The sequence below is a fragment of the Lissotriton vulgaris genome, chromosome 2_1 (genome assembly GCF_964263255.1).
Source record: "Lissotriton vulgaris chromosome 2_1, aLisVul1.2, whole genome shotgun sequence".
NCBI classification, from domain to species: domain Eukaryota; kingdom Metazoa; phylum Chordata; class Amphibia; order Caudata; family Salamandridae; genus Lissotriton; species Lissotriton vulgaris.
This window is the reverse complement of record NC_141687.1, coordinates 18,694,510-18,717,224: the sequence shown is the minus strand read 5'-3', so window position 1 is coordinate 18,717,224 and position 22,715 is coordinate 18,694,510.

Genomic DNA, 22,715 nt, shown 5'->3' with positions numbered 1-22,715 from the left:
ACGGGTTTTTATGTTCTCATCCCGACTCGGTGCTCGCTGAGCTTTCTGGGAATTGTAGTTCCACTATCACTGGGTAGGCACAGGTCGGATCCTGACAGGCAAAGCAACCGGAGGTTGCACAACTACAGCTGGTGGCGGAGGTGCCGTAGCATTCTGTGCATAAGGGGGTGGCAAACTCAATAGATGCGTCATTAGTGGAGAAGTGTGGCTCAAGTGGTTGGAGCGGCAGACCCTGATGCAGAGGTTTGGCCCGGACCAGGGTTCAATTTCCCGCCTCGGCGGGTCTTGGGCTCAAAATTTCCCCGGACCTGACAATTCTTGCCTCGGTGCCTATTCCAGTCATGGAGTCCCACTCTGTAACTCTGGGCAATAGCTTGCTTAATCTCCACAACGGCCCCTCGCAGCGGGATGCCTGGCTTGCACCTTGGGGATGCCCAGTAATGGGTTATCTCGCAGGGGAATACCAGGACGGGTTCCCTAAGCAAGCGCTGGGACGCTTTTGGGCAGCCATGCGCTCTACAAATCGAATTTCATTTCATTTCATTCATTTCATTCATTTCATTTCCATTTCATTTCATTAAAGGATCTTTCACAAGATCTTTCTTCTCTTCTTGCTGTGTAGGTGGCAAAGCTGGGTAGCACTTATCTACGGCTAGTTTACAGACCCTAAGCATCTGTTCGCTCTCTTGTTCTTCCTCATTATCCCTAATCTGTAAAGCAGCTTGCACCATTGGCATACCTCGTTCTCATTTATTTTTCTTCGCTAACGTAATTTCTTTCTGTTTGGCTTCTTTCTGCCATAAGCGGAAAGAGTCAAACATCGCCGGCCGGGCTTTCTTTTTGAACAGTTTAACTTCGAAATTGTCTAAAATCTCCGTTTCAAAGCTACCATAACGGGGCCACTGTAGGACACCGTCTCTTCTCTTGTATTTAACCCATATGTCATTATACGCGATGGGGCCCACTCCATGTTTTACGTAGAGCTCATAGGTCGGAGTTCCAATCGGAGGAACCGGACACAAATCCTCCAATCGGGAATACCTAGTACAACCAAAATAAAATATCTTTCCGAATCTGCTAAGACCAGGCATCTTCACTCACTAGTCTAGCTTCAAACTTCAAGGGAAATCTGAAAACGATAGCTTTGTGAAAACACGAGTCCCTCGGCTTTGGGGCCTGCAGGTACCAAATCAAAGCGATCCCGAAGGATACTCAAACAAAACTAAGGACTGGGAGACTCTCCACTCATACTTAACTGAAATGTCGATGGCGTCACCACAAGACCAGTCTATTCTCTCGCTCTACAAATCGCCTAATGGCTCCAAGACAGCAGTCCTTCGTAGCCGTCAGAAGGCGGGGAACCTCGCAGCAAAGACTTTCGGACCACGACGAAATACAGGGGTCGATGAAGTGGCAGGCCTTCCTCCAGAATTTCCACACGAAGCTCCTCACGATCTTCGGGCTTGGACCGGTACCGCTGAAGTCGCCCAACGTTGGGCGCCAACTGAAAAACCGGGTTTTAGAACCCAGCAGCGCCAGGGATAACTCCTGATGTCTTTGGATTCCCCTGCCTCGGCAAACAGAGACACAGGACATTTCTTGATGACGTCAAAGACCAAGTTTATTGGCTGCAACCAGGAACAGAGGTCTACAAAGCACGACACGGGTGGTTCGCTAGAGACTGCACAAATTCAATGAGCGGAGCATGGTCTTTTATGCCAAACATCACATTCCAGGCTAGCATGGATTACATACAAACTGACCAAAAGAAACATGACATTTTGAAAGTAGCGTATGACGGCAATCCCAGACAATCCCATCTACCGTTGTCCAGCCCACCAGAAATGACCAAGCACATTCCAATATTCCTGTTCGATCAGGCCGGACAAACCCATCATAAAACCTCAACCCAAATCAGTGATTAAGCCATAAAGGAAGGAACAGAAACAGATGAGAAGCAAGATAGAAAGGTGGGTGCAGTGTACCATAAACTCAGCAATGTCCTGCTCTTTGATCTTTATCTGACCAGCTGCTTAAAAAGGAACTTGACTCAGCGAGGTCAGCCTCGGGCAAGGGAGTCAGTTCGGCCAGGTCACGCAAGAGTCAGCTAAGGTGTACGTGTCCCACGGACTCCTTCGGCCGCAGTCATCGGCCTCTGTGAGGGCAACCACACAAAATGGCTGCCGTACACAAAATGGAACACGAGGGTTCAAACGAAATCCCTGAATACGTAGTGTTCTCATTGATCGATTATTACGAAAACATTTGCGGTCCGCTGATACCAAAATCGTCTATTTCCGACGACCTTTATTGCACAGGTTCAGAATCTACGAACCATGGACCCTCGAACTACGGACCCACAGCCTGTAAGATGCCCATTGGGCAGTATCTGCCTCTCTCTCAGCCTGTGGTTCTTGCCTGTAAGATGCCCATTGGTCAGTATCTGCCTGTCTCTATCTCAGCCTGTGGTCTCATGTCCTGTAAGATGCCCACCAGTCAGTATCTCCCTGTCTATCTCAGCCTGTGGTATCTTGCCAGTAAGATGCCCACCAGTCAGTATCTCCCTTTCTATCTCAGCCTGTGGTCTCTTGTCTGTAAGATGCCCATTGGGCAGTATCTACCTTTCTCTCAGCCTGTCGTCTTTTGTCCTGTAAGATGCCCCTTGGTCAGTATCTGCCTGTCTCTATCTCAGCCTGTGGTCTCGTGTCCTGTAAGATGCCCACCGGTCAGTATCTCCCTGTCTATCTCAGCCTGTGGTCTCTTGCCTGTAAGATGCCCACCGGTCAGTATCTCCCTGTCTATCTCAGCCTGTGGTCTCTTGCCTGTAAGATGCCCATTGGTCAGTATCTGCCTGTCTCTCTCTCAGCCTGTGGTCTCTTGCCTGAAGGATGCCCATTGGTCATTATCTGCCTGTCTCTATCGCAGCCTGTGGCCTCTTGCCTGTAGGATGCCCGTTGGTCAGTATCTGCCTGTGTTTATCTGAGCCTGGGGTCTCTTGCCTGTAAGATGCCCACTGGTCAGTATCTGCCTGTGTCTATCTCAGCCTGTGGTCTCTTGTCCTGTAAGATGCCCATTGGTCAGTATATGCCTGTCTCTATCTCGGCCTGTGGTCTCTTGCCTGTAAGATGCCCATTGGTCAGTATCTGCCTGTCTCTATCTCAGCCTGTGGCCTCTTGCCTGAAAGATGCCCACCGGTCAGTATCTGCCTGTCTCTATATCAGCCTGTGGCCTCTTGCCTGTAAGATGCTCGTTGGTCAGTATCTGGCTGTCTTTCTCAGCCTGTGGTTTCTTGCCTGTAAGATGCCCACCGGTCAGTATCTGTCTGTCTCTATCTCAGCCTGTGGTCTCTTACCTGTAAGATGCCCATTGGTCAGTATCTGCCTGTCTCTCTCGGCCTGTGGTCTCTTGCCTGTAAGATGCCGATTGGTCAGTATCTGCCTGTCTCTCTCAGCCTGTGGCCTCTTGCCTGTAAGATACTCGTTGGTCAGTATCTGGCTGTCTTTCTCAGCCTGTGGTTTCTTGCCTGTAAGATTCCCACCGGTCAGTATCTGTCTGTCTCTATCTCAGCCTGTGGTCTCTTACCTGTAAGATGCCCATTGGTCAGTATCTGCCTGTCTCTCTCGGCCTGTGGTCTCTTGCCTGTAAGATGCCGATTGGTCTGTGTCTGCCTGTCTCTATCTCAGCCTGTGGTCTCTTATCTGTAAAATGCCCATTGGTCAGTGTCTGCCTGTCTCTCTCAGCCTGTGGTCTCTTGCCTGTAAGATGCCCATTGGTCAGTATCTACCTGTCTCTATCTCAGCCTGTGGTCTCTTGCCTGTAAGATTCAATTTGTCAGTATCTGCCTGTCTCTCTCAGCCTGTGTTCTCTTGTCCTGTAAGTGCCCATTGGTCAGTATCTGCCTGTCTCTCTCTCAGCCTGTGGCCTCTTGTCTGTAAGATGCCTATTGGTCAGTATCTGCCTGTGTCCATCTCAGCCTGTGGTTCTTGCCTGTAAGATGCCCATTAGTCAGTATCTGCCTGTCTCTATCTCAGCCATGTGATCTTGTGTCCTGTAAGATGCCCACCGGTCAGTATCTCCTTGTCTATCTCAGCCTATGGTCTCTTGCCTGTAAGATGCTTACCGGTCAGTATCTCCCTTTCTATCTCAGCCTGTGGTCTATTGCCTGTAAGATGGCCATTGGGCAGCATCTGCCTTTCTCTCAGCCTGTGGTTCTTGCCTGTAAGATGCCCCTTGGTCAGTATCTGCCTGTCTCTATCTCAACCCGTGGTCTCGTGTCCTGTAAGATGCCCACTGGTCAGTATCTCCCTGTCTATCTCAGCCTGTGATTTACAAAAGGGGGTGGTGATGAACAGAGTGTCTGAATTGAGCAGACCACTCTTACCCAGTCCAAAGATCAGGGCTTGATCCATCACCGTTATTTATCTCACTGCCCCATCCCAGCTCAGAACATGGCTATATGCAAATCAGTCTGTCCCTGGCCCAGTGCATCATGGGAACAGGGCAGACTAAACTACCAAGCCAATTCTTTACCAGAAAGGAGACAAGCTACCGGGGACCGGTTTCTGGCATTTCAGCCTCGTCGGCCCGGCTTGCTTGAATCCTGATGGAGCAGTGAGAAAGGGACTCATGTCTGAGTATACCCTGCCACACCTATAGTGGCCAAAATCGATTTACAAAAGGGGGTGGTGATGAACAGAGTGTCTGAATTGAGCAGACCACTCTTACCCAGTCCAAAGATCAGGGCTTGATCCATCACCGTTATTTATCTCACTGCCCCATCCCAGCTCAGAACATGGCTATATGCAAATCAGTCTGTCCCTGGCCCAGTGCATCATGGGAACAGGGCAGACTAAACTACCAAGCCAATTCTTTACCAGAAAGGAGACAAGCTACCGGGGACCGGTTTCTGGCATTTCAGCCTCGTCGGCCCGGCTTGCTTGAATCCTGATGGAGCAGTGAGAAAGGGACTCATGTCTGAGTATACCCTGCCACACCTATAGTGGCCAAAATCGATTTACAAAAGGGGGTGGTGATGAACAGAGTGTCTGAATTGAGCAGACCACTCTTACCCAGTCCAAAGATCAGGGCTTGATCCATCACCGTTATTTATCTCACTGCCCCATCCCAGCTCAGAACATGGCTATATGCAAATCAGTCTGTCCCTGGCCCAGTGCATCATGGGAACAGGGCAGACTAAACTACCAAGCCAATTCTTTACCAGAAAGGAGACAAGCTACCGGGGACCGGTTTCTGGCATTTCAGCCTCGTCGGCCCGGCTTGCTTGAATCCTGATGGAGCAGTGAGAAAGGGACTCATGTCTGAGTATACCCTGCCACACCTATAGTGGCCAAAATCGATTTACAAAAGGGGGTGGTGATGAACAGAGTGTCTGAATTGAGCAGACCACTCTTACCCAGTCCAAAGATCAGGGCTTGATCCATCACCGTTATTTATCTCACTGCCCCATCCCAGCTCAGAACATGGCTATATGCAAATCAGTCTGTCCCTGGCCCAGTGCATCATGGGAACAGGGCAGACTAAACTACCAAGCCAATTCTTTACCAGAAAGGAGACAAGCTACCGGGGACCGGTTTCTGGCATTTCAGCCTCGTCGGCCCGGCTTGCTTGAATCCTGATGGAGCAGTGAGAAAGGGACTCATGTCTGAGTATACCCTGCCACACCTATAGTGGCCAAAATCGATTTACAAAAGGGGGTGGTGATGAACAGAGTGTCTGAATTGAGCAGACCACTCTTACCCAGTCCAAAGATCAGGGCTTGATCCATCACCGTTATTTATCTCACTGCCCCATCCCAGCTCAGAACATGGCTATATGCAAATCATCACTGGGATGGTGCAGTGAGCTAAAAAACGGTGTTGGATCTAGCCCTGATCTCTTGACTGGGTGAGAGTATTCTGTTTAATTCAGAGACTCTGTCCCTCACCACCCCTTGTTGTAAATATTTTTGTCCACCCTAAGCGTGGAAGGGTATACTCAGATGTGAGTCCCTTGCTCATTGCACCATCAGGATTCAAGCAAGCCGGGCCGAAGAGGCTGAAATGCCAGAAACCGGTCCCCGGTAGCTTGTTTCCTTCCCAGTGTAAGAATTGGCTTTTGTAGTTTGGTTTGCCCTGTTCCCATCATGCACTGGGACAGGAACAGACTAATTTGCATACAGTCAGGTTCTGAAACTGGGATGGTGCAGTGAGCTAAAAAACGGTGTTGGATCTAGCCCTGATCTCTTGACTGGGTGAGAGTATTCTGTTTAATTCAGAGACTCTGTCCCTCACCACCCCTTGTTGTAAATATTTTTGTCCACCCTAAGCGTGGAAGGGTATACTCAGATGTGAGTCCCTTGCTCATTGCACCATCAGGATTCAAGCAAGCCGGGCCGAAGAGGCTGAAATGCCAGAAACCGGTCCCCGGTAGCTTGTTTCCTTCCCAGTGTAAGAATTGGCTTTTGTAGTTTGGTTTGCCCTGTTCCCATCATGCACTGGGACAGGAACAGACTAATTTGCATACAGTCAGGTTCTGAAACTGGGATGGTGCAGTGAGCTAAAAAACGGTGTTGGATCTAGCCCTGATCTCTTGACTGGGTGAGAGTATTCTGTTTAATTCAGAGACTCTGTCCCTCACCACCCCTTGTTGTAAATATTTTTGTCCACCCTAAGCGTGGAAGGGTATACTCAGATGTGAGTCCCTTGCTCATTGCACCATCAGGATTCAAGCAAGCCGGGCCGAAGAGGCTGAAATGCCAGAAACCGGTCCCCGGTAGCTTGTTTCCTTCCCAGTGTAAGAATTGGCTTTTGTAGTTTGGTTTGCCCTGTTCCCATCATGCACTGGGACAGGAACAGACTAATTTGCATACAGTCAGGTTCTGAAACTGGGATGGTGCAGTGAGCTAAAAAACGGTGTTGGATCTAGCCCTGATCTCTTGACTGGGTGAGAGTATTCTGTTTAATTCAGAGACTCTGTCCCTCACCACCCCTTGTTGTAAATATTTTTGTCCACCCTAAGCGTGGAAGGGTATACTCAGATGTGAGTCCCTTGCTCATTGCACCATCAGGATTCAAGCAAGCCGGGCCGAAGAGGCTGAAATGCCAGAAACCGGTCCCCGGTAGCTTGTTTCCTTCCCAGTGTAAGAATTGGCTTTTGTAGTTTGGTTTGCCCTGTTCCCATCATGCACTGGGACAGGAACAGACTAATTTGCATACAGTCAGGTTCTGAAACTGGGATGGTGCAGTGAGCTAAAAAACGGTGTTGGATCTAGCCCTGATCTCTTGACTGGGTGAGAGTATTCTGTTTAATTCAGAGACTCTGTCCCTCACCACCCCTTGTTGTAAATATTTTTGTCCACCCTAAGCGTGGAAGGGTATACTCAGATGTGAGTCCCTTGCTCATTGCACCATCAGGATTCAAGCAAGCCGGGCCGAAGAGGCTGAAATGCCAGAAACCGGTCCCCGGTAGCTTGTTTCCTTCCCAGTGTAAGAATTGGCTTTTGTAGTTTGGTTTGCCCTGTTCCCATCATGCACTGGGACAGGAACAGACTAATTTGCATACAGTCAGGTTCTGAAACTGGGATGGTGCAGTGAGCTAAAAAACGGTGTTGGATCTAGCCCTGATCTCTTGACTGGGTGAGAGTATTCTGTTTAATTCAGAGACTCTGTCCCTCACCACCCCTTGTTGTAAATATTTTTGTCCACCCTAAGCGTGGAAGGGTATACTCAGATGTGAGTCCCTTGCTCATTGCACCATCAGGATTCAAGCAAGCCGGGCCGAAGAGGCTGAAATGCCAGAAACCGGTCCCCGGTAGCTTGTTTCCTTCCCAGTGTAAGAATTGGCTTTTGTAGTTTGGTTTGCCCTGTTCCCATCATGCACTGGGACAGGAACAGACTAATTTGCATACAGTCAGGTTCTGAAACTGGGATGGTGCAGTGAGCTAAAAAACGGTGTTGGATCTAGCCCTGATCTCTTGACTGGGTGAGAGTATTCTGTTTAATTCAGAGACTCTGTCCCTCACCACCCCTTGTTGTAAATATTTTTGTCCACCCTAAGCGTGGAAGGGTATACTCAGATGTGAGTCCCTTGCTCATTGCACCATCAGGATTCAAGCAAGCCGGGCCGAAGAGGCTGAAATGCCAGAAACCGGTCCCCGGTAGCTTGTTTCCTTCCCAGTGTAAGAATTGGCTTTTGTAGTTTGGTTTGCCCTGTTCCCATCATGCACTGGGACAGGAACAGACTAATTTGCATACAGTCAGGTTCTGAAACTGGGATGGTGCAGTGAGCTAAAAAACGGTGTTGGATCTAGCCCTGATCTCTTGACTGGGTGAGAGTATTCTGTTTAATTCAGAGACTCTGTCCCTCACCACCCCTTGTTGTAAATATTTTTGTCCACCCTAAGCGTGGAAGGGTATACTCAGATGTGAGTCCCTTGCTCATTGCACCATCAGGATTCAAGCAAGCCGGGCCGAAGAGGCTGAAATGCCAGAAACCGGTCCCCGGTAGCTTGTTTCCTTCCCAGTGTAAGAATTGGCTTTTGTAGTTTGGTTTGCCCTGTTCCCATCATGCACTGGGACAGGAACAGACTAATTTGCATACAGTCAGGTTCTGAAACTGGGATGGTGCAGTGAGCTAAAAAACGGTGTTGGATCTAGCCCTGATCTCTTGACTGGGTGAGAGTATTCTGTTTAATTCAGAGACTCTGTCCCTCACCACCCCTTGTTGTAAATATTTTTGTCCACCCTAAGCGTGGAAGGGTATACTCAGATGTGAGTCCCTTGCTCATTGCACCATCAGGATTCAAGCAAGCCGGGCCGAAGAGGCTGAAATGCCAGAAACCGGTCCCCGGTAGCTTGTTTCCTTCCCAGTGTAAGAATTGGCTTTTGTAGTTTGGTTTGCCCTGTTCCCATCATGCACTGGGACAGGAACAGACTAATTTGCATACAGTCAGGTTCTGAAACTGGGATGGTGCAGTGAGCTAAAAAACGGTGTTGGATCTAGCCCTGATCTCTTGACTGGGTGAGAGTATTCTGTTTAATTCAGAGACTCTGTCCCTCACCACCCCTTGTTGTAAATATTTTTGTCCACCCTAAGCGTGGAAGGGTATACTCAGATGTGAGTCCCTTGCTCATTGCACCATCAGGATTCAAGCAAGCCGGGCCGAAGAGGCTGAAATGCCAGAAACCGGTCCCCGGTAGCTTGTTTCCTTCCCAGTGTAAGAATTGGCTTTTGTAGTTTGGTTTGCCCTGTTCCCATCATGCACTGGGACAGGAACAGACTAATTTGCATACAGTCAGGTTCTGAAACTGGGATGGTGCAGTGAGCTAAAAAACGGTGTTGGATCTAGCCCTGATCTCTTGACTGGGTGAGAGTATTCTGTTTAATTCAGAGACTCTGTCCCTCACCACCCCTTGTTGTAAATATTTTTGTCCACCCTAAGCGTGGAAGGGTATACTCAGATGTGAGTCCCTTGCTCATTGCACCATCAGGATTCAAGCAAGCCGGGCCGAAGAGGCTGAAATGCCAGAAACCGGTCCCCGGTAGCTTGTTTCCTTCCCAGTGTAAGAATTGGCTTTTGTAGTTTGGTTTGCCCTGTTCCCATCATGCACTGGGACAGGAACAGACTAATTTGCATACAGTCAGGTTCTGAAACTGGGATGGTGCAGTGAGCTAAAAAACGGTGTTGGATCTAGCCCTGATCTCTTGACTGGGTGAGAGTATTCTGTTTAATTCAGAGACTCTGTCCCTCACCACCCCTTGTTGTAAATATTTTTGTCCACCCTAAGCGTGGAAGGGTATACTCAGATGTGAGTCCCTTGCTCATTGCACCATCAGGATTCAAGCAAGCCGGGCCGAAGAGGCTGAAATGCCAGAAACCGGTCCCCGGTAGCTTGTTTCCTTCCCAGTGTAAGAATTGGCTTTTGTAGTTTGGTTTGCCCTGTTCCCATCATGCACTGGGACAGGAACAGACTAATTTGCATACAGTCAGGTTCTGAAACTGGGATGGTGCAGTGAGCTAAAAAACGGTGTTGGATCTAGCCCTGATCTCTTGACTGGGTGAGAGTATTCTGTTTAATTCAGAGACTCTGTCCCTCACCACCCCTTGTTGTAAATATCTCAGCCTGTGGTCTCTTGCATGTAAGATGCCCATTGGGCAGTATCTGCCTCTCTCTCAGCCTGTGGTTCTTGCCTGTAAGACGCCCATTGGTCAGTATCTGCCTGTCTCTATCTCAGTCTGTGGTCTTGAGTCCTGTAAGATGCCCACCGGTCAGTATCTCCCTGTCTATCTCAGCCTGTGGTCTCTTGCCTGTAAGATGTCCATTGGGCAGTATCTGCCTGTCTCTCTAAACCAGTGGTCTTTTGTCCTGTAAGATACCTATTGGTCAGTATCTGCCTGTCTCTTTCAGCCTGTGGCCTCTTGCCTGTAAGATGCCCATTGGTCAGTATCTGTCTGTCTCTCTCAGCCTGTGGTTCTTGCCTGTAAGATGCCCGTTGGTCAGTATCTGCCTGTCTCTATCTCAGCCTGTGGGTTCTTGCCTGTAAGATGCCTGTTGGTCAGTATCTGCCTCTCTCTATCTCAGCCTGTGGCTTATTGCCTGTAAGATGCTCATTGGGCAGTATCTGCCTGTCTCCCTCAACCTGTGGTCTTTTGTCCTGTAAAATGCCTATTGGGCAGTATCTGCATATCTCTCTGAGCATGTGGTCTCTTGTCCTATAAGAAGCCCATTGGTCAGTATCTGCCTGTCTCTATCTCAGCCTGTGGCCTCTTGCCTGTAAGATGCCCATTGGTCAGTATCTGCCTGCCTCCCTCATCCTGTGGTCTCTTGCTTACTGGATGCCCATTGGTCAGTATCTCCCTGTCTATCTCAGCCTGTGGTTCTTGCCTGTAAGATGCCCATTGGTCAGTATCTGCCTGTCTCTCTCAGCCTGTGGCTATTGCCTGTAAGATGCCCATTGGTCAGTATGTGACTGTTTCTATCTCAGCCTGTGGCCTCTTGCCTGTAAGATGCTCATTAGTCAGTATCTGTCTGTCCCTCTCAGCCTGTGGTTCTTGCCTGTAAGATGCCTGTTGGTCGGTATCTGCCTGTCTCTATCTCAGCCTGTGGCGTCGTGTCTGTAAGATCCCCGTTGGCCAGTATATGCCTGTGCCCCTCAACCTGTGGTCTTTTGTCCTGTAAGATGCCCATTGGGCAGTATCTGATGTCTCTCTGAGCCTGTGGTCTCTTGTCTTATAAGATGCCCATTGGTCAGTATCTGCCTGTCTCTATATCAGCCTGTAGCCTCTTGCCTGTAAGATGCCCATTGGTCAGTATCTGCCTGTCTCCCTCAAACTGTGGTCTTTTGTCCTGTAAGATGCCCATTTGATAGTGTTGGACAGGCCCCATGAAGGGCTCGCTCCCTCCCCGCATGACAGGGCCCAGACACCGGCTCTCCAGGTGCTACCCACAGAAGCAACCCGCAAACCGTCCCCTACGGGACGCCTGCTCCTGGATATCTCTGTATCACTGGCCCGGGCCACCGTCAGCACCATTGCCCGACCCAGCCGCCATCTTGGACACTGCACCACGAGGCCACGTGGCCTCAGCTCAACCCCAACCCTGGGCCTGGCCAGGCCCCGACATCCCGGCACCACCATCCACCCAGGAGGTGAACGGACCACTTGGCAGGTCAATGGGAGAAAGAAGTGTCGATGGCTCTCCCCCGCCAGGTGCCGATCGCCCCCAGCCTCCTCGGGCACTGGCTCCACACCCCTGCTGGGTGTCTGGACTCCCTCATCCCGGACCTCCTGACCTCCAAGTGCGAGGGTCCGGACATCAAAGGGCGCCAGACCTATAACTGAGGCAGCTCCAGAGCAGGAAGGCAGTTGTATCCTGGAGTCGAGAGACACCGTGAAGAACTCATCCTTGACGGACTGTTGGCGCTGCCGCAGCCCTGCCTTGTGAACTGTCGTCCTGCCTGCTGGCGCTGCCGCGGCCTTCTGCAACCATCATCCTCGTCGGGACCTGCTGGTGCTGCCGCGGCCCGTTGCTACCTACGACCACCTCGGGACCTGCTGGCGCTGCCGCGGCCTGACCTTCCCGAACGCCGAGCTCGAGGATTGTGAGCTACCATCATCTCATCTCAAATACCAGATTGGTAACAAGACTGTCCCGCTACCCCCTTTCCCTTCCAGAGACTAGAATTGAGAGGATCCTCGTGTCCTGATCTCATTGTACCGTACTACCTTACTTCAAGAACTGCATATAAAGAGCGTTAACCTTATCCTTGTGTGGTGTCCATCTGTGGGGGGGAAGTTACTTGTCTGTACGATCGCTGGAGACGGCCCTCACCGGAGGCCTCTCCCCTTGTCCTCGGCCGACCCTCCAGGTCCCTGTCTAACATTGGTGGCAGCGGTGGGATCCGAATCAACGCGTAACGTACAGAAAGTAACTTACCCCACGACTCAACCACAATGACAACAAAAGAGAGCGGACCCGCAGAGAAATTCCAGATGGAAAAGCTAGAAGATTACAACCATCGAGAGCTAAAGCAATTTTGCATGGAACTGGGCATTGCTACCACCGGGCTGAGCACAAAAGAGAACTTCAAACACGCCCTAGAATCTTGGGCAGAAACGGGTGCGGCTGCACCCCGGAACCGAAACAGCGAGACACCCGAAACAACCACCACTACGACGGAAGAAAGGAGGACGGGTCTCTCCCCGGAAGAGATCCAAGAACGAGAGAAAAGCCGACTCCATGAATTGGAGTTGGCGCGGCTCCGGTTGAACGGAGAGCTGAAACTGACCGAACAAAAGATAAACTTAGAACACTTACGGCTCCGAGAAGAGCGGGAAGAAAAGCAAAGGCAGAGAGAACTAGAAGAAAAAAGACTGGAATACGAACACGAGCGCAAGCTAGCAGAGATAGAAATGCGGAAACAGAATAAAGATCTAGGGGTGCCCGAGCGCCCGCACACCCCGGGCACCACCGAAACAAAGGTCCACATCCCCAAGGATGTGGTCCGTGAATATTTTCGGAACGACGACATACAGCAGTGGTTCAAGGCCTACGAGATCGCCATGACCTCCCACCGGATCGATCGAAGTGACTGGGGAGCCGGTCTATGGGGGAGGTTCGTCAACGAAGGCCGCGATGCCCTGCTACAGCTCCCGGACCATCAAATGACGTCCTATGACCACATGAAGGCCGCCCTCCTCACTCGATATGGGCTTACGCCCGAAATGTACCGCCAGAGGTTCCGCGACTGCACCCGGATCCCGGGTACAACTTGGGTAGAATATGTGAACTTTTTCAGCCGAGCCTTCGAGGGATGGATCAAGGGTAGCCACGTAACAACCTACGAGCAGCTCTTCAACCTCATTGTGTGGGAGCACCTCTCCAACAACTGCTTCGTCGAGCTCAGGCAGCACCTCCTCGACAGTAAATTGACTGAACCACGGCAGCTCGCCGCTGAGGCTGACCGGTGGGAAAGCACCCGAGTGGCCCGGAGTGGGCCCAACGAGCAGAACAGAACCAACCAAGGTCAGCATCGTCCCCGAGGAGGAGGAGGAGGCCAGGGCCGGGGCAGAGACGCCGTCCCGGCCGCTCCCGCGAACAACACCCCGCCCCCGGCCGGCCGGGGCAACCCCCCGATGCGCCCGGGGTTCCGAGCCAATGTTACTTGTCACCGATGCCAGCGAGTCGGCCACTATGCCAGTGACCCGAACTGCCCAAAGAACCAGACTCCTGGGCCCCGCCAGGTGGCTGCCGCCGCCTTAGGAGAAGAGCAAATCTCCGAAGAGCATGAAGAGTACGAACAGGAGCAGCCCGAGTGGGAACCTGCCGCCATGGTCCTGGCTTGCCTAGGGGGAAGAGACATGATCCCGCGGGCTCCCCTACCCGCCAACACCAGGAAATACAGCCAGTGGGTGAACATAAATGGGCGCAAGGCCGAAGCCCTGCGTGACACGGGGGCCAGTGTGACGGCCGTCCGCTGTCACCTGGTGACCCCAGAACAAATCCTGCCAAACGTTCTTTGCCCCGTCCGATCGGCCAACAATTCTGAGAGCCTGTGTCGGATGGCCTGCGTCCCCTTTGAATGGGGAGGAGTGTCCGGTATGCTAAAAGTGACTGTCCGGGATGATGCTCCCGTGGACTGCCTCCTGGGAAATGATCTCGAGAGTTCCCCGTGGGTGGCCGTTGAAAGAAGAGAGCACCTGGGGATGTTGGGCCTCCCGGATTGGGCGTGCGTAACAACCCGGTCCATGGCCGCCCGCACCATCCCCAAACCTGAAGAACCCGAATGGCCAGCACCTCCTCCCCCGATCGCTCCAGAGGTAGACACCGTCCATACCGACCCCCCGGAACAAACCCAAGAAGGGCCCGCTCAGCCCCAAGCCCTTCCAGACCTGGCTCAGTGGCGTCAAGAAGGGGGACCCACCCAGGAGCAATTCCGGCAAGAGCAGAAGACCTGTCCCTCCCTCGAGGGACTGCGACAGCAACCACTCGCCCAGAGCGCGGGAGACACCGCAGGGGCCCACTGGATCTATTGGAACAATGACCTACTGTACAGCGAACAAAGAATCGCGGAGTTGGGGGCCAGTCGAGTGCTGGTGGTGCCCCTCCGCTTCAGAGACTTCCTGTTGAACTTAGCCCATGATGTCCCCCTGGCTGGACACTTGGGGCAAGACAAAACCTACCACCGCCTGGTAACCCACTTTTACTGGCCAAAAATGAGAAATGACGTCTCCAACCACTGCCGGTCCTGCCCCACCTGCCAGGCCAGCGGGAAGAGCGGCCGCAAACTCAAGGCACCCCTGCAACCATTCCCTGTTGTTACCACCCCGTTCGAAAGGGTGGGCATAGACATTGTGGGGCCCCTAGACCCCCGAACAGCACAAGGGCATCGATTCATCCTGGTCCTGGTGGACCACGCCACCCGCTATCCCGAGGCCGTTCCCCTTCAAACTGTAACAGCGCCAGTGGTAGGCCGAGCCTTAATGGGGGATCTTCTCTCGAGTGGGCTTCCCCCGGGAGGTCGTCAGCGACAGGGGCACAAACTTTATTTCGAAGTATATGAAATCCCTCTGGCAGCAGTGCGGAGTCACCTACCGATTCACAACCCCCTATCACCCGCAAGGAAACGGACTAGTCGAGCGGTTTAACCGCACTCTCAAGGGGATGATCATGGGGCTGGAAGAACCCCTACGACGCCAGTGGGACGTGCTACTCCCGTGCCTCCTCTTCGCCTACCGAGAGGTCCCCCAGAAGTCCCTCGGCTTCAGCCCCTTCGAACTCCTGTACGGACACCCCGTTCGAGGGCCCCTCAGCCTAGTTAAATAAGAATGGGAAATGGCCCCCCTGAAGACCCCTCCAGACGTCTACAAGTACCTCCTGACCCTCCGCAATCAGACCAGGCGATTCAGAGAGATCGCCAAAGCCAATCTTGAGGCCAGTCAGGAGGACATGAAGAAATGGTATGATCAACATGCCTCCTCCATCGAGTTCGAGCCTGGTCAGCAGGTATGGGTGATGTCCCCCATCGAGCCTTGTGCCTTGCAGGACAAGTGGACGGGGCCCTTCAAAGTGGTCGAGCGCAAGAGCCCCTTCACCTATCTCGTTGACATGGAATCCTCCCGGAACCCCCTCCGGGTCCTCCACGCCAACAGACTCAAACCACACTTCATGCGCTCGGAGCTCAGCCTGCTGATGGCTACAGACAGTGGAGCGGAAGAAGACTCCGGGCCCCTCCCTGACCTACTGAGAAGCCGGGAAAAAGATGGTTCAGTGGACGGGGTCCGACTTTCCGATGCCCTGACCCCTGAACAGCGCCAAGACTGTCGGACCCTCCTGTTGCAATTTGCAAATCTCTTTTCCCTCACTCCCGGAGTCACCCCCTGGTGCCTGCACGACGTGGACACTGGGGACAGTCCCCCTATCAGACACCGGGCGTACCGAGTACCAGATCGGGTGCGCGCCTGCATCCAAGAGGAAGTCTCCAAGATGCTCGCACTCGGAGTCATCGAACCCTCGGACAGCCCCTGGGCCAGCCCAGTCGTACTGGTCCCCAAGGCTGCTGTCCCGGGCACCACCCCCGAGCTCCGATTCTGCGTCGACTATCGGGGTCTGAACGCTGTCACCCGAACCGAAGCTCACCCCATCCCCCGAGCAGATGAACTGGTCGACCGCATGGGGGCTGCCCGCTACCTAAGCATCTTCGACCTGACAGCAGGCTACTGGCAGATCGGCCTCACTCCCAGGGCCCAAGAACGATCCGCTTTCTCCACCCCGGATGGACACTACCATTTCACAGTGATGCCATTCTGCATGAAAAACGCTCCAGCCACTTTTCAACGACTTGTGAACCAGGTATTGGCGGGCCTCGAAGAGTTCAGCGCCGCCTACCTGGACGATATCGCGGTATACAGCCGCCACTGGTCAGACCACCTCCGCCACCTCCGAGAGGTCCTGCAGGCCCTCCAACAGGCCGGCCTCACAATCAAGGCCAGCAAGTGCCAAATTGGCCAGGGGTCCGTGACCTACCTCGGACACCAAGTGGGGAGCGGTCTGGTGGCCCCCCTCCAGCTCAAGATCGCTGCCATCCAGTCCTGGCAGCCACCCGTCACCCAAACCGAGGTCCGAGCCTTCTTGGGGCTCACCGGATACTACCGGCGGTTTGTGAAGGACTATGGCAGCATTGTGGGGCCCCTCACGGAACTCACATCCAAGAACCACCCAGAAACAGTCAACTGGACTCCCGACTGTCAAGCGGCCTTCGAGAAGCTGAAGGCCGCCATGTGCACCGCCCCTGTGCTCCAGGCCCCGACTACAGCCGCGAGTTCATCGTCCAGACTGATGCCTCAGACCATGGCATTGGGGCCGTCCTCTCCCAACTGAACCCCGAGGGAGTCGACCAACCAGTGGCCTTCATCAGCAGACGCCTGCTGGCCCGAGAACAGCGCTGGAGCACCATCGAGCGGGAGGCCTTTGCAGTAGTATGGGCCCTTAAGAAGCTCCGGCCCTACCTCTTCGGTACCCACTTTCGGGTGCAAACAGACCATCGCCCCCTGCAATGGTTAATGCAGATGCGGGGGGAGAATCCCAAACTATTGCGATGGTCCATCTCCCTGCAGGGGATGGACTTCACTGTGGAGCATCGCTCTGGCCAAGACCACGCCAACGCGGATGGCCTGTCCCGCTTTTTCCGCCTCGACGAGGAGAGTCCCCAAGAGGATGGGTGACTCTCCCCGCCTTCAGCTGGGGGGGACGCATGTTGGACAGGCCCCATGAAGGGCTCGCTCCCTCCCCGCATGACAGGGCCCGGACACCGGCTCTCCAGGTGCTACCCACAGAAGCAACCCGCAACCCGTCCCCTACGGGACGCCTGCTCCCGGATATCTCTGTATCACTGGCCCGGGCCACCGTCAGCACCATTGCCCGACCCAGCCGCCATCTTGGACACTGCACCACGAGGCCGCGTGGCCTCAGCTCGACCCCAACCCTGGGCCTGGCAAGGCCCCGACATCCCGGCACCACCATCCACCCAGGAGGTGAACGGACCACTTGGCAGGTCAATGGGAGAAAGAAGTGTCGATGGCTCTCCCCCGCCAGGTGCCGATCGCCCCCAGCCTCCCCGGGCGCTGGCTCCACCCCCCTGCTGGGTGTCTGGACTCCCTCATCCCGGACCTCCCGACCTCCAAGTGCGAGGGTCCGGACATCAAAGGGCGCCAGACCTATAACTGAGGCAGCTCCAGAGCAGGAAGGCAGTTGTATCCTGGAGTCGAGAGACACCGTGAAGAACTCATCCTTGACGGACTGTTGGCGCTGCCGCAGCCCTGCCTTGTGAACTGTCGTCCTGCCTGCTGGCGCTGCCGCGGCCTTCTGCAACCATCATCCTCGTCTGGACCTGCTGGCGCTGCCGCGGCCCGTTGCTACCTACGACCACCTCGGGACCTGCTGGCGCTGCCGCGGCCCGACCTTCCCGAACGCCGAGCTCGAGGATTGTGAGCTACCATCATCTCATCTCAAATACCAGATTGGTAACAAGACTGTCCTGCTACCCCCTTTCCCTTCCAGAGACTAGAATTGAGAGGATCCTCGTGTCCTGATCTCATTGTACCGTACTACCTTACTTCAAGAACTGCATATAAAGAGCGTTAACCTTATCCTTGTGTGGTGTCCATCTGTGGGGGGGAAGGTACTTGTCTGTACGATCGCTGGAGACGGCCCTCACCGGAGCCCTCTCCCCTTGTCCTCGGCCGACCCTCCAGGTCCCTGTCTAACAGATAGTATCTGCATGTCTCTCTGAGCTTGTGGTCTCTTGACCTAAAATATGCCCATTGGTCAGTATCTGCCTCTCTCTCAGCCTGTGGTTCTTGCCTGTAAGATGCCCATTGGTCAGTATCTGCCTGCCTCTATCTCAGCCTGTGGTCTCTTGCCTGTAAGATGCCCATTTGTCAGTATCTCCCAGTCTATCCCACCCTGTGGTCTTTTGTCCTGTAAGATCCCCATTGGTCAGTATCTGGTTGTCTCTATCTCAGCCTGTGGCCTCTTGCCTGTAAGATGCCCACCGGTCAGTATCTGGCTGTCTCTTTCTCAGCCTGTGGCCTCTTGCCGGTAAGATGCCCATTGGTCAGTATGTGCCTGTCTCTATCGCAGCCTGTGGCCTCTTGCCTGTAGGATACCCGTTGGTCAGTATCTACCTGTCTCTATCTCAGCCTGTGGCCTCTTGCCTGTAAGATGCCCATTGGGCAGTAGCTGCCTGTCTCCCTCAACCTGTGGTCTTTTGTCCTGTAAGATGCCCATTTGGCAGTATCTGCCTGCCTCTATCCCAGCCTGTGGTCTCTTGCCTGTAAGATGCCAATTGGTCAGTATCTGGCTGTCTCTATCTCAGCCTATGGCCTCTCCCCTGTAAGATGCTCACTGGTCAGTATCTGGCTGTCTCTATCTCAGCCTGTGGCCTCTTGCCTGTAATATGCCCACCGGTCAGTATCTGCCAGTCTGTCTCAGCCTGTGGACTCTTGCCTGTAAGATGCCCATTGGGTAGTATCTGCCTATCTCTCTAAACCTGTGGCCTCTTGCCTGTAAGATGCCCATTGGTCAGTATCTGTCTTTGTCTCTCAGCCTGTGGTTTTTGTCTGCCTTTGGTTCTCTGCTCTCCCACAGGTCTCTTGCCTCCCTGTTGTGGTGGAGGGGTGGTTGTTGGTGGGGGGGGGGGGGGGGGGAGGGGGAGAGGGGGCGGAGGCTCTGTTTGTTTACATTTCCCGCCGCCTGCCGCAGGTCAGAAGAGGATGCGCTGGTGAGAGGAGGCGCCGGGACCCAGGGGAGGGGGCGGAGCTCGGCTGCCTCCAGTGGTGCCCGGTGGGTGGGCACTGGCGGCGGCCTCCGATGCCCCCCTCCTGCCCATGGACACACATTCTTTCACATTCCAAGGCAGCTCCGCTCGCTGCAGCTGTTGCCCCGGTCACGTAGTGTCAATCTGAGCAGATGTTTATGCGTGGAAACCCCTGGAGCAGCGCACGCGGCATTCCTGGCGTCTGGAGTCATCTCTGTGTGCACTGTTAGAGGGGCCTTTATTACCAGGAATACCACTATGGAGAGGCCTCGACCTCTGACCCCGCTTTGTGTCCCTCCGCCTCTGTCCTTGAACTTGGGTTCTATCAGTGGGGTGGGGTTAGGGGGGGGGGGGGCTTGGCTGAAGGAGCCGAGTGCGCAGCGCCTCTTTAATCACTTTCTGTTTTTGATTTTGAATGTGTTTATTGATCGGTGCGCCTCGTTTACTTTCAGTGGAATGTGCTGCTTCTGTGCGCTTTGTGTCGTGTCTCATGTCTGCCTGCAGAGGGCTCTCAGGCCTTGCCGGCAGGGTCGGATTGGGATCACAATTCGGCCCGGGCACTGACGAAAAAAGTGGCCCACATTCAAGAGGCGTGGCCCATATTTAAGGGGCGTGGCCCACATTCAAGGGGCGTGGCCCATATTTAAGGGGCGTGGCCCACATTCAAGGGGCGTGCCCTTTCATGAAACACCATTTGCACAGACAAGGAATGAAAGTGGGAGGATACTGTTCTTGCACAGGACACAGGGCCAAGGTGACAATGGCCTACATGCTGAGCAACTAAAAAAAATAGCAAGGCCCCTTTTTGTCACAAAATTATTCCAGCCCTCCAGCACAAGAGCACCTGAAAAGCAGCAAAGCCCCTGCTATTACTAACCTACTCAGCCCTCCCCAGACCTTCAGCTCAGGAGCACATGAATAGAGGTAAGGCCCCTGAAATTAGTAAATTAATCAATCCTCCAGGCCTTGGGAAAATGTCCTGGCAGGGGTGCACAAAACACAGCTTTCTGGGTCATCCAAGGTAGCCAGATAGCCAGGGGGAGGCTGAGGTGAAGCTGGTGCATGGGAAGTGCCTTCCCAGTGTGTTCTGGCAGTTTGAGTATTTACCATTTACTGTAGTATTACCATTGTACCTGTGTTTGGTACCCTTTTGTAACTTGCACAAGTCACTTTTCTCTTGTAACACACTGTTTGCTACCTCTCACTTTTGTTTGCTTTAGATACTTGCACAAGTGCCACCATTGCCTACGTAACGTTTGTTCTTGTGCTGGAGTGTCTGCCATTAATTGCAGTATTATACCTCTACTTGTATTTTGTACGCTTTTGTAACCTGCACACATATCTCTTTTTCCTCCTGTAATGTATCATTTGCTCCTCTTGTATTTTGGTTGCTCACTATTGTCACTTTTGATTCATGTAACTTAACGTTTGCTTTTGTAATTTGTCCACTTGTAATTTTCTCCTCATGTATTATTGCTGTTCCTAGTGTGAAGCGCTCTGACACCTTCGGGTAAAGTCCGTGCTAGATAAAATCGCATAAATAAATAAATAAAACAAAAAAATTCCAAACATCACCAGGCCCCCACAGCAAGACCCATTCTTCCTCGCCCACTATGCCCTGAATGTGAAGGGCTGTGGGCGAGGTGTTAAGACTAACACCGTTTCTGGGCTGCATGGGCGCCAGGGGGCCGAGGTGCAAATGGCTCAAAGGCCTGAGAAACACCTGGCCCCCAGGGAGGCCGATTATTGCAAACAATCACCCCTCCCCAGCCCAGCCTCAGCTTGATTGCTTGGCAGGGTAGGGGTGAAGGAGAGCCCACAGGCTGCTTTCATTTTCTCAGTCTCTGTCTCCGTGCACTCTGTGGGCCGGTTTTTTTTCTCCCCTTTCCTAGTCCACTCTCTGTGGACTGGGACAGGGGAGAAAAAAAACGGCCCACAGAGGGCACTGAGGCACCGGCCCTTCGGCCCATTCCCGAATGCCCGCCTTGCCAATCCGCCCCTGCTTGCCGGGCCCCACGGGGCGCCTTGGATACGACCTCCTCCCACCCCCGGGGGCCTGGCCCCCAGCCTCTGGGACTGCACAGCGCATCCAAACCTGGTGGAGAGGTTGGCACCTGAGTGCCCCGCCCGTCCAGGGCACAGGTACTTACCCGTCGTTCGGCTGGGCGGGCACAGATACCCCTGGCCTGCTGTGCACTTCTTAATACTGGGAACCTCTGAATCTCACACTTCAGTCACTTGTAAAGGGCCCCAGACTCTCACTCGCTGCAGTCAGGTTCATCTTGCAGTCGTCACTGGGTTGATCGAACCTGCCAGGGGTTTCTCTTCAGACCACACCAGCGCCTCGAAGGTGATTTTCCCAAACTGTGGAAGACAACTTTGGGGCATATTATCAAGGGATTTATCTCTGCTTTTTTGGCTTTAAACGCCAAGAAAGCGGAGATAAAATTATCTCCCTATCAGCAACAGGGTGCTAACACGCAAATTCGCATGTTAGCACCCTTTTTAGGTCTCGTCCTATTCCATTCCGCAAGGAATGAATAGGACGAGACTATAGGGGCTAAACTATTAGCTAAACTAAGCTCTGAAAAATGCGGATTTCCAGAAGTGCATGTGGTCTCGTGAACGTGCTTCTATCCGCCTGCCTCCCACATGAAAGCCATTTATTGCTTGTTCACACTTCTGGATCCGCTCACTTCTCCTCCCCCCACACCGAGAGCTTCCCATTTCAAAGAGCTCTCTCCCGCCTCCACTCCCCCGCCCCACTCTGACTTCACATTCTTTCGAGACTTCCGTGAACTGCTCTGGATCACCCCCACCGCCTCTTCGACGTGAGCTTCGCCTTCTCTCCTCCACCAGCATCCATCAAAAGTATTTTTTTTTTAAAGTATCCTTGTCTCGCTTACTCTGCCGGCGTTCTTCTTCAAGAGAGACTTCCGCGTGCTCGGCAACTGCAGGGTGTACAGTTTGGGACAGTTAGCAGATTTCAGCCTTACAATTGCACGAGAAACCATTTAAGATTGTCGGGTACGTTATGAAACAGTCCCGGGAGTCACAGGACAGCTTTCGGGAAAATAGCATCTCACTGGATAATGTATATCTGTGCACTGCGCACAAAGCTAAGAACAAGTTAAAAAAGAAAAAGAAAAAAAGAACATGTTAAGACTCGGTAGCTCTCGTTCACTGACATGTCCGAAGGGCTGTAACACACACCGTGGTGAGAATTTGAAAACACACGTTCTATTGAGCAAAGTTCCGAATAATTTGTATCGTCAGCTTCGCGGGTGTCATTAAAAAACAACCCGCTTTCTGGGATAGACTTCGGTGCTTGACTTCACCTCAGAGGTCGGTTCCGTCTCTCCTCCACAGGTAGGCTTACGAGCATAAATAAAATAGCAATG